The 13,779-nt window shown below is 35.4% G+C and overlaps 2 pseudogenes; both read left to right on the top strand.

Moving 5' to 3' along the window:
• The window catches only part of LOC149251613 (uncharacterized), a 118,716-nt pseudogene extending 109,030 nt beyond the window's left edge, over positions 1-9,686 (top strand).
• LOC149251614 (cytochrome P450 782C1 pseudogene) lies at positions 3,187-4,198 on the top strand (annotated as a pseudogene).
• Positions 9,687-13,779: the final 4,093 nt, after the last annotated feature.

Genomic DNA, 13,779 nt, shown 5'->3' with positions numbered 1-13,779 from the left:
ATCCTTAGGTTATACAGCTTTTTCCGTAGGAACAATTTATTCACCAGAGACTTAGATTGGTACAAAGTCCATAACTTGTCCCACAAAGCCTTCGTTGTAGCTTCTCGTGATACATTCATCAATACTCAATCTGAGACACATAATCGTATTGAGCTCTTTGCCTTCCGATCCAACTTCTTCCATTCTTCAACAGACACTCCCGCTGGTTTAGTAATCGGACCTATCGCGATCCACTGATCTTTATCCACCAACAAACAATGTAAACTTTGAAACGGGAACTATAAACTCAAAACGGGAACTCTGGCAAAAAAACCCCGAAAAAACATCAAAAACAGTGCTAAAAACGAAAAGTGTGTATACTGGAACGATGATTTTATTTTTTAGGGGTCAATTTTGAACATGTTTTAAAAATGGCAGTGACTATGAAATTTACTACGAAATTTTTGTGCAAAATATAGCTTCAAACGAAAAAGTGATGATACTGGAATGATGAATTTTTTTTTTAGGGTCAATTTTCAAACTTTTAAAAAAATGCTAGTAAAACCAAATTTTTATGTGCCAAACAAAGTTGTTTATGAGGAAAAAAACACATTAATGTTTTTGGTAGAATATCATTTTTCTTTTCCATGTATAAATTCAACATGTTCTCAACCATAACATCAACATCAATGGTGCTATGTTTTTTTCTTTTTTCAATCCCACCATCTACTTCATGAGTAACCTATTTCAATCTCTTCATGTCAAACACCATCCATTGAATTAATGGTCGGATCAATAATCCAAATCTATTGCACGTGAAAAGCTCCTACAATCTCTTACATAGAATCTACTGTATATATCAATGTTGTTTCATGAGCTTTCAATTTGGCTATTCATTTCACGTTTACTGGTCTCTAAGTGAATTTACCAATTATTAACAAGTGATATAGAGGTAATTACATACTATAATTGGCTCAATTAAACTAGTCAACAGTTAATACTAATATGTACAATAGTTTAAAATCAATTTAACAATTAAAAATTCTTACAATGATAAAACTAGTTTTTTATGTCTGCAAAAATTCAATTCAACAAATATACTATTTGTAGAAAATAAATCTATTACTAGGGCTACAATGTTGCTATATAAATTTACTACAACTACTTTTTATGAAATAATTTCAAGGGCTATTGAAAGAAACAAGGTATAACCATTGGGAAGAAAATAAGGTACATCTAATAAAATATAGTGTGAATATGTTTTATAAAATACAATATAGTGGTTAAACAAGGTATAACCCTTAGATTTATGCATGTAAAATGTTATATGATGGCAAAACAAGAGTTTTGGAGAATGTAATTTTCTTGGAGATATAGTATTTTGTTTAAACACCATCATATTGCTAACCTCCCTCTCGGCAGAAGCTTCACTAAAATCTGCAATGGAAATCTGACTAAGACACACCGCTAGGTTGCTCTTCCGATTTCCCTTTTGGAGTTATCCCATGAAAAAGCTAATCAACCCCCATATATATGTAAAAAAATTATAATTTTTTTATAAAATATTTAACCTATTTTAAATGATATTTTAGAAGATGGAAAAGTATTAGAAAAAGAAAAACGCAGTCACACTTCACGGGTTTACAATGGTATCAATCTTAACATCTCAGGTTTGAATGCAACTTTTGTCTTCAACGCAAAATGCAGAGCATATCACTTCTTTTCTTTTCCTATCCGCCGCCCTGACTGAGTATTCTCTATCCATTGTTAAAAAGCAAGCCGCTATTTTCATCTATAAATTCAACGCAGAAATCAGAGATAACCACCCAAATTACATATATCCTCCATCCAGATGGACGGTGATAGTGAGAAGAAGAAGCTTCATTTTCTGCTCTTCCCATGGTTGGCGCAGGAACAGAGGCTTTACAAGCCAATTGACATATCTATAGACTATCCATAGAAGTAACTCAATCCAGGATATAGAGTATACGCCTACAGACAAGAATACATATAAATAATAATAACAGTCTCAACATATAACATTATCGACATTTAAAATGGTGAAAAGAGTGATTCTCATAATCGCCAGGTGGTGGGGCAATTCTGAGAATCGCCCCACCACCCGGCGATTCTGAGAATCACTATTATCACCGAAAATAAACTTTGCAAGCCTTTCTTTCATATATATGGTTAGGACACAGGAAACCCGTTGGAAATTTTTAACTATTCTACTTACAAGCAGAATCAATAAGTTGATTTACTTTCAAGGATGATCACGACCTTTTATAAAAAACCTTGACAATTTTTAACTATTTAGCTTTCTACCGGCAGAATTTGGCCGAGGGACTACCGCTGCTATCAATGCATTATTACTGCCCCAATTTCTCCAATTTCTCCTTTGACTTGCGCGGCAGGGACTACCGCAGTCTCAGCACTTGTTTTATACATAAGATACAATACTAGGCATAACGATTACACATCAAAGAAAAAATCATACATCAACTTAGTCGGAAAAAGTTAAACTACATTGAATCAAAGTTATGCTTCACCTTACACAGACAGAGTTCAACTATCTTATTTGGTAGTGCATTCCATGAGTTTTTACAATAGGGATTCTGTTATCCGTCACTGCAGCTGAATTTGTCACATGAATTCCCTTGAAACCAGAACATGATGATAGGGAAGACTTAACTCCTTATGAAAATCTGAATGATATTCAAACAGAAATCTATATGATACATGCTACAAAAACATTCTTTCTTCATGGAGTGGGCTAGTGTCAAGAAATCATGCACGATATAAACGTCGAGTTCCATAGTTGCATATTACTACTTACCAAAACCTAGTTCTGAGAAAGACTTCACTGATGATGACATTCAATGGCGCGAACATAGAGGAACGGGGTATGTTGCTCAAGCTGGTTGACGTGGCCAATGGGGGCCATCTGTCTCCGTTGTTGGTTCCATTAATACTTTCAATATTTTGGCAACTTGACAACTCTCCTCATTTGGAGTGCGTCCACAACTCTGACTCCTTGAAAAGTGGTGGATAATACATGAATTTAAATGCATTCAATGATACATCTGCACCCTGGATTTCAAATACGTTGGTACTGGGGATTTCACATTGAAAATTTGAGCACGAAATTTCTTTGACAGGTTGTTCAACAGGGATGAGATTGCTCCCTGTTTCATTTTCTTATCTGGAATGCTATGTGGAAGCAAATGTACTCAGTCCCACCCTCCTATAGCTAAGGAAATGGAATCATTCATGGAGGATGTGAAAGATGTTATGGTTAACATCGACACCTTAATTGTTAGCGACCTTGTTCCTCTTTTGGACTGGTTGGATTTGCAGGGCTACGATCGAAGAGTCAAAAGAGTAAGCAAAAATCTGGAGAGAGTGTACAGGCTCATTATAGACAACCATAGGCATGACCTGGAAAAATAATCATAGGGGAGTATGAGGGAGGAGACCAAGGATTTTGTGCATATTTTCTTGTCCCTCCAAGGCCAAGAATAGCTCTCAGAAAAATACCTTATGGGATTAATGATGATATGTTTCTTCAATTTGTTTCAAACTTTACAATTTACAGCTCAATTTGAATCTATGTTTGTGTGCGTCAGGATGTGCCATTGTTCGATGTAGATATTACGACGACTAGAATTGAATGGGCAATGGCAGCGCTGATACAAAACCAGAGGGTTTTGAAAAAACTGCAAGGACAAATAGACAGAGTCGTGGGCGATGGTCGGCTGGTGGATGAATATGACATGTGGTAGATTCCATAACTGGATTACGTCGTGATGGAAGCTCTTCGTCTCCATCCGTTGGTTCTGTTGACGGATCCCCATTTAAATGAAAAGGTCGTGGATGTTGTAGGATATAGAATCCCCTCTAAAATCATTATGTTTGTCAACAGATGGGGTTTTGCACATGACCCAAATTGTGGGATGAGCCTTTCGAATTCAGGCTGGAAAGATTCGAGGACGGATCAAAAACCAATATAAATATTGGTGCGAATGACTTCAGATTCCTTCCCTTCTCCTCTGGGAGGAGGAAGCACCCAACGGCGAACATGGAGTATGTTAAGATGCAACACATTATAGCCCTTCTTGTGCACGCATTCGAGAGTAAATCTATGGTTGAATGTATGTGTCTACTTTTAGTTGGAGAACGAGGTAGAATTCCAATGCAATTGCTTGATATCAGCAGATAGGCCCGACACAAAATGTTTGTAGTCTCTCCACAATTCTTCCACACAGATCTTAACAGTGAATTGAAGAAGCCTCTCTATGCACATAAATATTTAACGTTGGATCTCATAGTCCCACACAAATCAAACTTGGGCAAGACTGATGCTGCTTCCACCCACTAGCCGCACTACTCAGGGTCACACGAGCCTCCAGTCTCTTGTCCTAACCATATATATGAAAGAAAGGCTTGCAAAGTTTATTTTCGGTGATAATAGTGATTCTCAGAATCACCCGATTCTGAGAATCGCCCCATTCTGAGAATCGCCCCAAACAATTATATTAAAAATTGTTATCTTTGGCACGGTCCTATTGTTGATAAAATGAAGCCAAACCTGAAATACCATCACATCTTGATATTATGACTTGCCTTCAAACAATATATTTTCCACCTGCAACGAATGCGCCTCGCTTGAGGGAAAAATAATTTAAGAGATAAAAATACAAGAACTGTCTACTAACAATAGACTAATTTCAAGTATGATATCTAACACACTATAAAAAGGTACCAAGGGTATTGCCAACCAGAACTATGTCCAATTTAAAAAATCTATTGAAAACAGAGGCATATGAAATAAAATTCTTCAGAAAAAAGTACTAGCCAACACAATAGTTATTACAGCATTGGGAACCGCAGAGGATAATTAGATCTGTAACTGATGAGATGGCGATGTCTTGAATATGAAACTCTAAAAAAACAATTAGTTAGAGCTACCACAATGGTTCTTTATTGGAACCAAACTCACTTGACATTACTCTAAGACCAATCAGCAAATGCATCCATTATCCATGTGATAAGCTGTTTAGGATGAATGAACATTGAAATTGCATGCATCATCCGTTGCAGCCACTACCTTAACCATTCTCAACAAACAATGTACTTAAAGACAGTAAATAAACATTCTAAATAAGCATACTAAAAGGTACATTTTTGCAATATCCATTGACATATCTATTGTAAAAACATGAAGGTAAACCCGGCACCGTAAATAACATACTTCAACATGAAATTCTACAATTACTTGAGTTCCAGCTAGAGTGGTGCTAAGATTTCTATCCTCCAAAGAAGAGCTAATGTGTGACACATGACAACATTCAGAGACACAGTAATCTTGTGGGAAAACAAATTTTCTAAAGGTCATGAAGCTCATATATGACTCCAAACTTCACAGTTAACAGTGGAGTCTGGACTCAACAATTAAAAACACAGTAAAATTCAGAAACACACTAATCTTGTGGGAAAACAAATTTTATAAAGGTCTTGAGCTCATATATGACTCCAAACTTCACAGTTAACAGTGAACTCAACAGTTAAAAACACAATTTGTTGGAGAGACTAAAAACCATGGGACATATTTGCCAGACAAACCCTTGGAACATAACAGAACCATTGAACATAACTAATTGCTTACACCATTCTAGATGTATCCAGACAAATATACCACACCAACATAGATGTTCGATTGTAAGCTCCTGACTCTAATTTTAAGGGAACTTGTCAAGGGTCACATGGACGAGAATGGCCCTAAGACTCCAAAAATGTTGTCTTAAACCTCGGGATAAAAATTAAAAATATAAGATCGGGAGGATATTAACTTACATGCTTAAAACATCTTGCACTAACACTTCGTAGAAAGCCACTTAAAATTACCAAATTCATCGAATTGGAGGGTTTTACTCTGAAATGGCGTTCTGTAGTGAGGGCGTTCTATAGTGAGGGTTTTTTCTGGGTCTTTTTGTTGAAATCTATCTGCATGATTTCTGAATTACTGTTTATATTGTAATGTTTTATCATTTAAATTATAGTTTTGAATATACAGCATTACAGAAATAGATTCAACAATGTCAATTTAACTTTAAATTATCATAATTTCCCCTTTAACTGAATTCTCGCCATTTTCTAACGTGTTAAGCTAATTAGCTTCAATGCATCTGACTGCATTTCTCATTTAACAATGGAAGGAGTAAGGATCTAACAGGAAGGGCTTGAAACTGTTTTCCAGTTAAAAGTGTCAATACGAAGTTTTGATGTTCGTAGCACCAAGACTTGACCAAAGGTAGGATGTTTACAGAACCTGAAAATATTTGGGCTCTTGAATTTCAATGGCATTAATTTAATTTGTTTGTTTTTTGGTGATTTCCACTTAGAACAATGCGACAGAACCTGAAGAATTATTATAATGATATTCAATATATATTGTTTCAAGGTTTGTGTTGCACTCCCTGTGCACACATAAAGCACAAACTCATTGTCTTCTCAACATTTAGATTAATAGTAATCATCACTGTAATAATATTAGGAATCAAAGCCGACCCTCTTATCATCTTAAGAGGGACAATTATCATTACAGTAATATTTTTGTTTATTATATTGTGATTTTTCCATATGTTGGTGAAAGTTTACTTCAATTAGCCCAGGGTTAATTCTCAGCGCACGTTGGTTGGGCTCTTCCTAAAAATCCCTGAAATGACATGCCCCAAGAATGATATTTCTGTTAATTCCAGCTTCGATCGGCCCAACAAACCCAATAAATAACTAACACCAAGGTGGAAGCCCTCGCCCCCCTAATAACATGATTCTGAATTGCACCCAGTATTTCTTAAAAAACCCAGGGCATCAGAGGCTCTACATATATTCATATAAACCATTGATCACCGAGAATCATGTTGAATATACTCAAATAATAGAGTCCATTGTTTATGATTGAAAGCAATGTTGATGTGCTGAGGTTTCAAATGCTTTACAATAATATTCATGAACAGACGCTTTACAAGCCAATTGACATATCTATAGACTATCTATAGAAGTAACTCAATCCAGGATATAGAGTATATGCCTACAGACAAGAATACATGTAAATAATAATAACAGTCTCAACATATAACATTATTGGCATTTAAAATGGTGATAATAGTGATTCTCAGAATCGCCGGGTGGTGGGGCGATTCTCAGAATCGCCCCAAACAATTATATTAAAAATTGTTATCTTTGGTACTAAATTTATCTTTATTTTTTCTTTTAAAACAAATATATTAACAAATCAAAATAGAAAGCATCATAGTCTATATAGACTAACAACTACATTAAATAAGGTTTGTCAAAATCTTACCCGATGGTGTCCTCTTTGATGCAAAGATCTTGCTACCATTTTTAACTAGTGATCATAATGGGTAAGTCTTGGTTTTCACAATTTATCTTCACCAATTTCTAGTTTCATTTATGAAGTTATTAATCACTAAAGTATGGAAACACTCAATTAAGGTTGTTATACGTTCAATATTTGTAATATGTGATTTTCGCATTAATTTTTAAGTTAATCATTATTTTTTGAAAAAAAAAGTGATTATTATTTTTTTTTTACATGAAATTCATAAAAAAACTATTATTTAACCATTTTTAGTTAAAATTTTCCTATAAAAATTTTGATTTTGACATGTCAATTCTAGCAAAAAATTATCAAAACGTGTAGTTTTTTAGTTATATTTATGTTAAAAATGGTTATTTTTATGTCCATTGTTAAAAAATATTGTTTTTTAGAAACAATTATTTCATGTGGAGTGAAAAATTAATTAAGGATGTATAAATATGTAGAATATCGAAAATTCTAAATATCGACCTCCTAATTTAAAAATGCAAAACAATAAAAACCTCACTAAAAAAAGAGTTAAAATTAAAATAAAAAACAAGAAAATGTGAAGAAAACGACCACTTCAAAAATGATCAAATTTACAAAATAATTATTTACATTTTATACATTAGAAAATTTAAAGCCAAAAAACAGGTCTTCTAAAAAAAGGGGGTGATGCAGAATACTCACTTTTTTAAATCAGCATGAAAATCACTACCATTCTAAAACGATTCTAAAACGTAATGTACATAAAAGAATTAAAGTGCCAAAAACTATGCTCTAAAAAAAACATGTTTGTTCTGCATGACCCCTTTTCAAAATTAGATCACTTTTTTGCTATCTCTACGAAACGGGTAACGGTATCAGTTCTCGTTTCAAAGTTTACATTGTTAACAGATCCTCCATATTGAGTTTCGTAACTCAAAACTCTGGCCATTAAATTTCTCGATCTCTATCTTTCCACTACTCGCCATCTTCTTTCACCACCAAAATCGATCTCGCAGATCTCCCACTGAACAGGGTCTACCACAAGCCCGAGCGAAACCCCTCAGCAACAAAGGCGTCCCCTTGAAGACAAAACAACTCTGATACCAAATGTAGGTTTCAACCCCGTATAGAAATTACCTGCATACAAGTTCTAAAACACAGAAAATAAACAATGCGAGAACATAACACATAAAACACATATACATAGAGATTTTCCCCTGGATCCCAAAATCTAGACTGCCAGCGTGATTTTTCATTATGTTTCTTTCAATGTTACAATACATATTTATACATGCCGAAGCATCCAATACCATGGATCGAAAACCACCGCGTCCAAAACCATGGACCGAAAAACATCACGTCCAAAACCATGTGCGAAAAACATGCACAAAACCATAGGTAGGTCCACCCAACCTAATATAGGGTCCAAAACCAAAATTTTCTAGGGCGCTGCCCCGAACCCCATAGAGTGGGGTTACTTGCACCCCTCAAACCCCCTGTGACTCCCCCCACTACGCAATCGGTGCAACGAAGGCGGCGGCTTTGCTCCCCTTCTAACCCCTAGTTAACTACGTGGGTTAGTCGTGGAAAGAATATATCACAACCCAACATGATCATGTAGTGGTAGAGGGATTCTTTATCAAAGGCATGATAGAATACTCTTCTGATGGCTCTCAGTGGCAGAGAAAGAATATGCATGGAAAAATTTACCTTGTGCCTCGAGGAGATGAAGTTGGATCCTTCTACATGTCAAACAAACCAGATAGCCATGGTGTAAAATTCTCCTTGGAGCCTTGTAATCCCAATGGTTGGCAAGATTATTGGTCCCCCTGTTAAATTCGATGATGAATCTATTCAATGGTCCCTCTTCAAAATCACCAGGAGTAGTGGAAATGTGTATGCTTTTTTGTTGTTATACTTGATTTCAGTGGTATTTTTGGTTCTTTCACTAAAATTTATCCCTATGAAACTCATGCCATTTCAGCGGTATAATAAGGCCACACCATTCATAGAATGATTAATACTCTGGATCTCACCAATGAACCAATACTTCAACACATTTCAATAGTATTTTTATGGAATCTAACTTTATATCTTAATCCTTTTTGTTTTTTTTGGTTCGCATAATTGTTTTTTAGCTAAAATTTTCATGTTTTTTTATTGAACTTTATGAAAATGTAGGTCACTAGTGGGACCATTTAGCTATTATGCAATGGTGGGAACAAAAATAGGAGTTCCTCCAATGTCTTCAAATGTTACAAAGAAAGGGGCTTCATGGACATGGGTATTCAGTTGTTAGTTCTTGATGTAGAAGCCTTGTTCTCCTATGTTTTGTTGAATATGAAACTCTTCTGCCCATTTGGTCTTGTTAATTGTTCATGGAAACTAAAAAAATCACAGAGATTGCATAAATATAATTGTATCATGGGAAAATGGAAGGTTGAATGACATACTTTTGAGAAAAAGTGCTTCACATAATTTTTGAAAAACTTATTTTATATTTTATGGCGAGAAAATTTTGATAATAATCGTAGTTTGTAAATCTAATGTACATGTATAGGTTTGTTGAGTTTTTCTAAGAATCGTCTTGAATTTCGATAATAATTGTAGTTTGTAAATCTGATTTATGTGTATAGGTTTGATTGTTTTGATGACATTTTTATGCTCAGTCCAAAATTTGAATATTGGAGTTGTTCTAAGAATTGAGCACTTAGGTTTTAATATTTTTATCGTGATGTGTCCTTCTCTCCATTTTGGCCCCTCATGTTCCATTACCTCCTAGAATTGATCTTTGCAATAGTTTGATAAGTAAAGGTCTAGAGAATAAAGCATCATCCTTCACACCTGTTTCATCTAATCAACATCCAACAATAATAGGTAAACTCAATGTCGTTGAGGAAGATGGTGATGGCAAATTTGAAATGGTGGATGGAAATTCAAAGACTGATGTGACTGAACATGGAAGTCTTCTTTTTGCTCCTCCTGAGTTTAAAAACATAACACTTCATAACTTCTCAATTTTTTTTGAGGGAAACCTTCCTGACACTCAAAGCTTTGGTCATATTAATGTGAAGGTTGATGGAAAGCAGCTTCTAGAAATGTGGCACTCATGATTATGTACAACCCAGTTTTCAAGGCCCCTGTCATCTTGTAGAAGAACACTTAGCCTACAAACACAATGGGGATTGTCAAAATGGCATTCAGCATGATGCTAGTCTAGAGCTCCTTCACGATAGTTATGGATTGGGGATACCATATTCTGACAATTTTCCCACACTTGACAACAATAAGGATCGAGCCTTTTCTAGCATGAGAAATGAAAAAATCAAGCAGATATCCACTAGTTTTGTACCCTATCTAGGAAATTCACTACAGAAGGAAAGGATCATGTCACACTTCTCCAAGTCTGATGACTTAGAAGATCCATCAGATGGTTATATTTTCAATGAAAGGTGGAACAAAACCTTGAATGAAGGTAATGAATAGAGTTATATGGTAGAAGAGTAGGTTTGTGAAGCCTTGAAGGTGGAGGAATCTAAATTTTCTGAAAACAGGGACAATGGAGCCATTGGTACCTACAACAATACAAAATTTAAATACGAGTTTGAGCAAAATAATAATGTGATTCCTATGCTGAAATCTGACGATGATCATCGGTCCATCCCTCTGGCTGATCCGTATGGAAAAGTGAAGGTCAGTTTCTCCTTGTTTTTCAATTATAGTTTTCAATACCATGGATTTTGTCAAAATTTTGAAATGTTGGATGAAAATGGAAATTGTGATGAGAAGGAAGAACAATGGTGTCTTCAATTTGAAAAGGTGGATATATATGCACCTGATGTTGTGGCGAATCTAACACATGAAGCCAAAACTTAGAATTGGAATGGCAACATGGGGTCCAGGAAATGTATTTGTTCCATTGATAACAAAAACATCTACATATAACTCAAATACTGGAGACCTAGGTCATATATTGTATTATTTTTATGGACCTCCTATATATGACTCAGACTGTTTCAAGAAAGAACAACAGAGACGTTCTTACACTTGAATTTTTCCTAAAAATGATTCATATGTGTAGAAAATGTAACATTAACATGGGAAATGTAATGAAGCTCTGAACATGAATAGAAGAACCCTTCCTAAAGATCTGCCCAGAATATACTGGTCACCTCACTTGGAACAAAACAACAACAGGAGGTATAATTGGTATTTTGAAGTTTCCCATGTATATGACATGATGATGCACCCAAAGTAGAACAATATTTGTGTTTGATCCAGACCCAGTGGAGGTTGAAAGCTTATGGACACTAATGGACCTGCAACCTAAAATATACGAAGGACATATGCCATAATGGGGAGAAACAATTCTCAGCACAATGTCTCTCCAAGATCATATTTTCCCCAAATATGAGTTTCTAGAACTTGCAATGGAACTTCTAGCACGCTGCGCAAGTTTTGGTTCAAGCCTAATATATCAAAGATTTTGTGAAGACAAAGTTACTTGTTTCAAAATGAAATCAATAGGAAATAAAATGGTGTCTTCAATGGAAACCTCAGATGATTTTGATGAATATTTTTCATTTGTAGAAATATCTCCTCGATCAGGTGATGGAGGGCTATCTAATGAGCCTTAAGTAAATGCATATATTTCTAGCCTGAAGAGGTACGATCAAAATCAGAAAAGTATCCATGTTGAAATGACCATGACCAATTCTCATCAACGAGTCCAAAATATGATTGAGCTGGACAAGCATCTAAGAAGGTCCAAACCTAAAAGAAAATTGGTTATTCCGACATTCAACCCACAAAATTATAGTTTCCAGATGTGAGAATCTGAATCCTATAGGCCACATAATGAAGAAATCAGAGGTTGAGATGTTTGTTTCTGGTGTGTTATCATTACATTTCCAAGATGAAATTAGAATTTGTTTTGCCCATGTGACAAACAGTCATGAGAAAATGGGTGATGTAGTAAATTTCAGGAACAAAAATTTATTCTCATTTACAAGATATCAAAAAAGGAAACTACCAAATCAGTGTAAACAAAGTGTTTTATTCAATGTCGGGAGGTAGAGTTTATATTAGAAATTCTATGGCCATACCATACAACTTGAGTTTACAAAAAATATGTAGTCCTAGGCAACCATGACCTGGAAGGCCCAACTAAGAATGAAGGCTGAAGTAGCTAAAAAAAAATCTATGGAGGTCTATCTATATTTGCCTCTTAGAAGTCCATAGGTATAGTACTTAACATACTAGCATAATGTAAATGGTACTCAACAAACACACTAGGTTACTAAAAGAAAATTAAAAATGTAAAGCCCATTTTGGGCTTTAGTTACTAGGTCCACAAAAGTTGTTGGCCTCTAGGTCTTCATATTTCATTGTTGTAGAGCTAGAATCAAAGTAGATAGCCACATGTTTGTCTTTAGCGGGGCCTTCTAGAAGATTTGAGATATTAGCAGTTATGATGTATTCATAGAAAGATGTATGGAAAAAGAGGTAGAGTTTTCAAAGGTGTTGCTTAGGTTGAGAGTGGGAGATAACTCAACCTCTAGAGGGAGGTTGAAGTGAACCAATGTGCACCTACCCATCATTTATAGACTCCATATTTGAGGCCATTTTCAACTGGTTCCCTCTAAAAATGGTCATGGAGGCATGAGGTTCATCCTCCCATTCCCTCTATGCCAAGAAGCAGTATGTAATATTTCCAGAAATTTCACCAAAAACTGCACTCGTAATCCTGCATAAGGACATAAAACTGAGTTACCAATATTTAACCCTCACTCATAACCAAAGTCCACCTGCAATTCTGATCGAATTCTCACAATGATTCTGGCATCAACGGTATTAGCCCTAACCTCGAATCCATTAACCACAAACAATTGTAATCATTATGCAGTTGAACCCTTATCCCTCTCACCAATGCTTGCTTTAGTGTCACATGGGAACAACGTTGACCGTTGGATGAATAAATTAATCCCACATGTAGGATACGTTTCCACAAAAATACAACTCTTTAGAGGATGAATGAAATAGACATGCATAAGATTATAAGGTGAGGTTGTTTAAGCCATGTCCTCCACATTTCCCTCATGATATGATAATTATTATGGGAAGCGTTTCTTGTCTTAACGCTTTGTTACTTCATGTGGGTGGGCACATAGAGCTTAAGTCTCTTAACCCCTCCTTTCCACACAAAACAAATCCTTGTATTTGAACCCTTTAATCAGCCTTTTACTTTGCTTCATCATTTAGACTTTAACATATTTTGGCGAGTTTCATGTTTGTAACTAGGGGGAGTTTGAAGGAGGGTCTAGATAACCGTCATTGAGTTGTTGATCAGTGTCACCTTTCAAACACATTTGTCTTGTAGTACATCGGCCTTTTAGTTTTCTTCAACATTTAGAATTTAACATACTTTGGCA

The sequence above is a fragment of the Pinus tabuliformis genome, chromosome 7 (genome assembly GCF_031772625.1).
Source record: "Pinus tabuliformis cultivar Carrire ecotype Pingquan chromosome 7, CPIR1, whole genome shotgun sequence".
Lineage (NCBI taxonomy): Eukaryota > Viridiplantae > Streptophyta > Pinopsida > Pinales > Pinaceae > Pinus > Pinus tabuliformis.
This window is presented reverse-complemented; position numbering and strand designations above follow the sequence as displayed.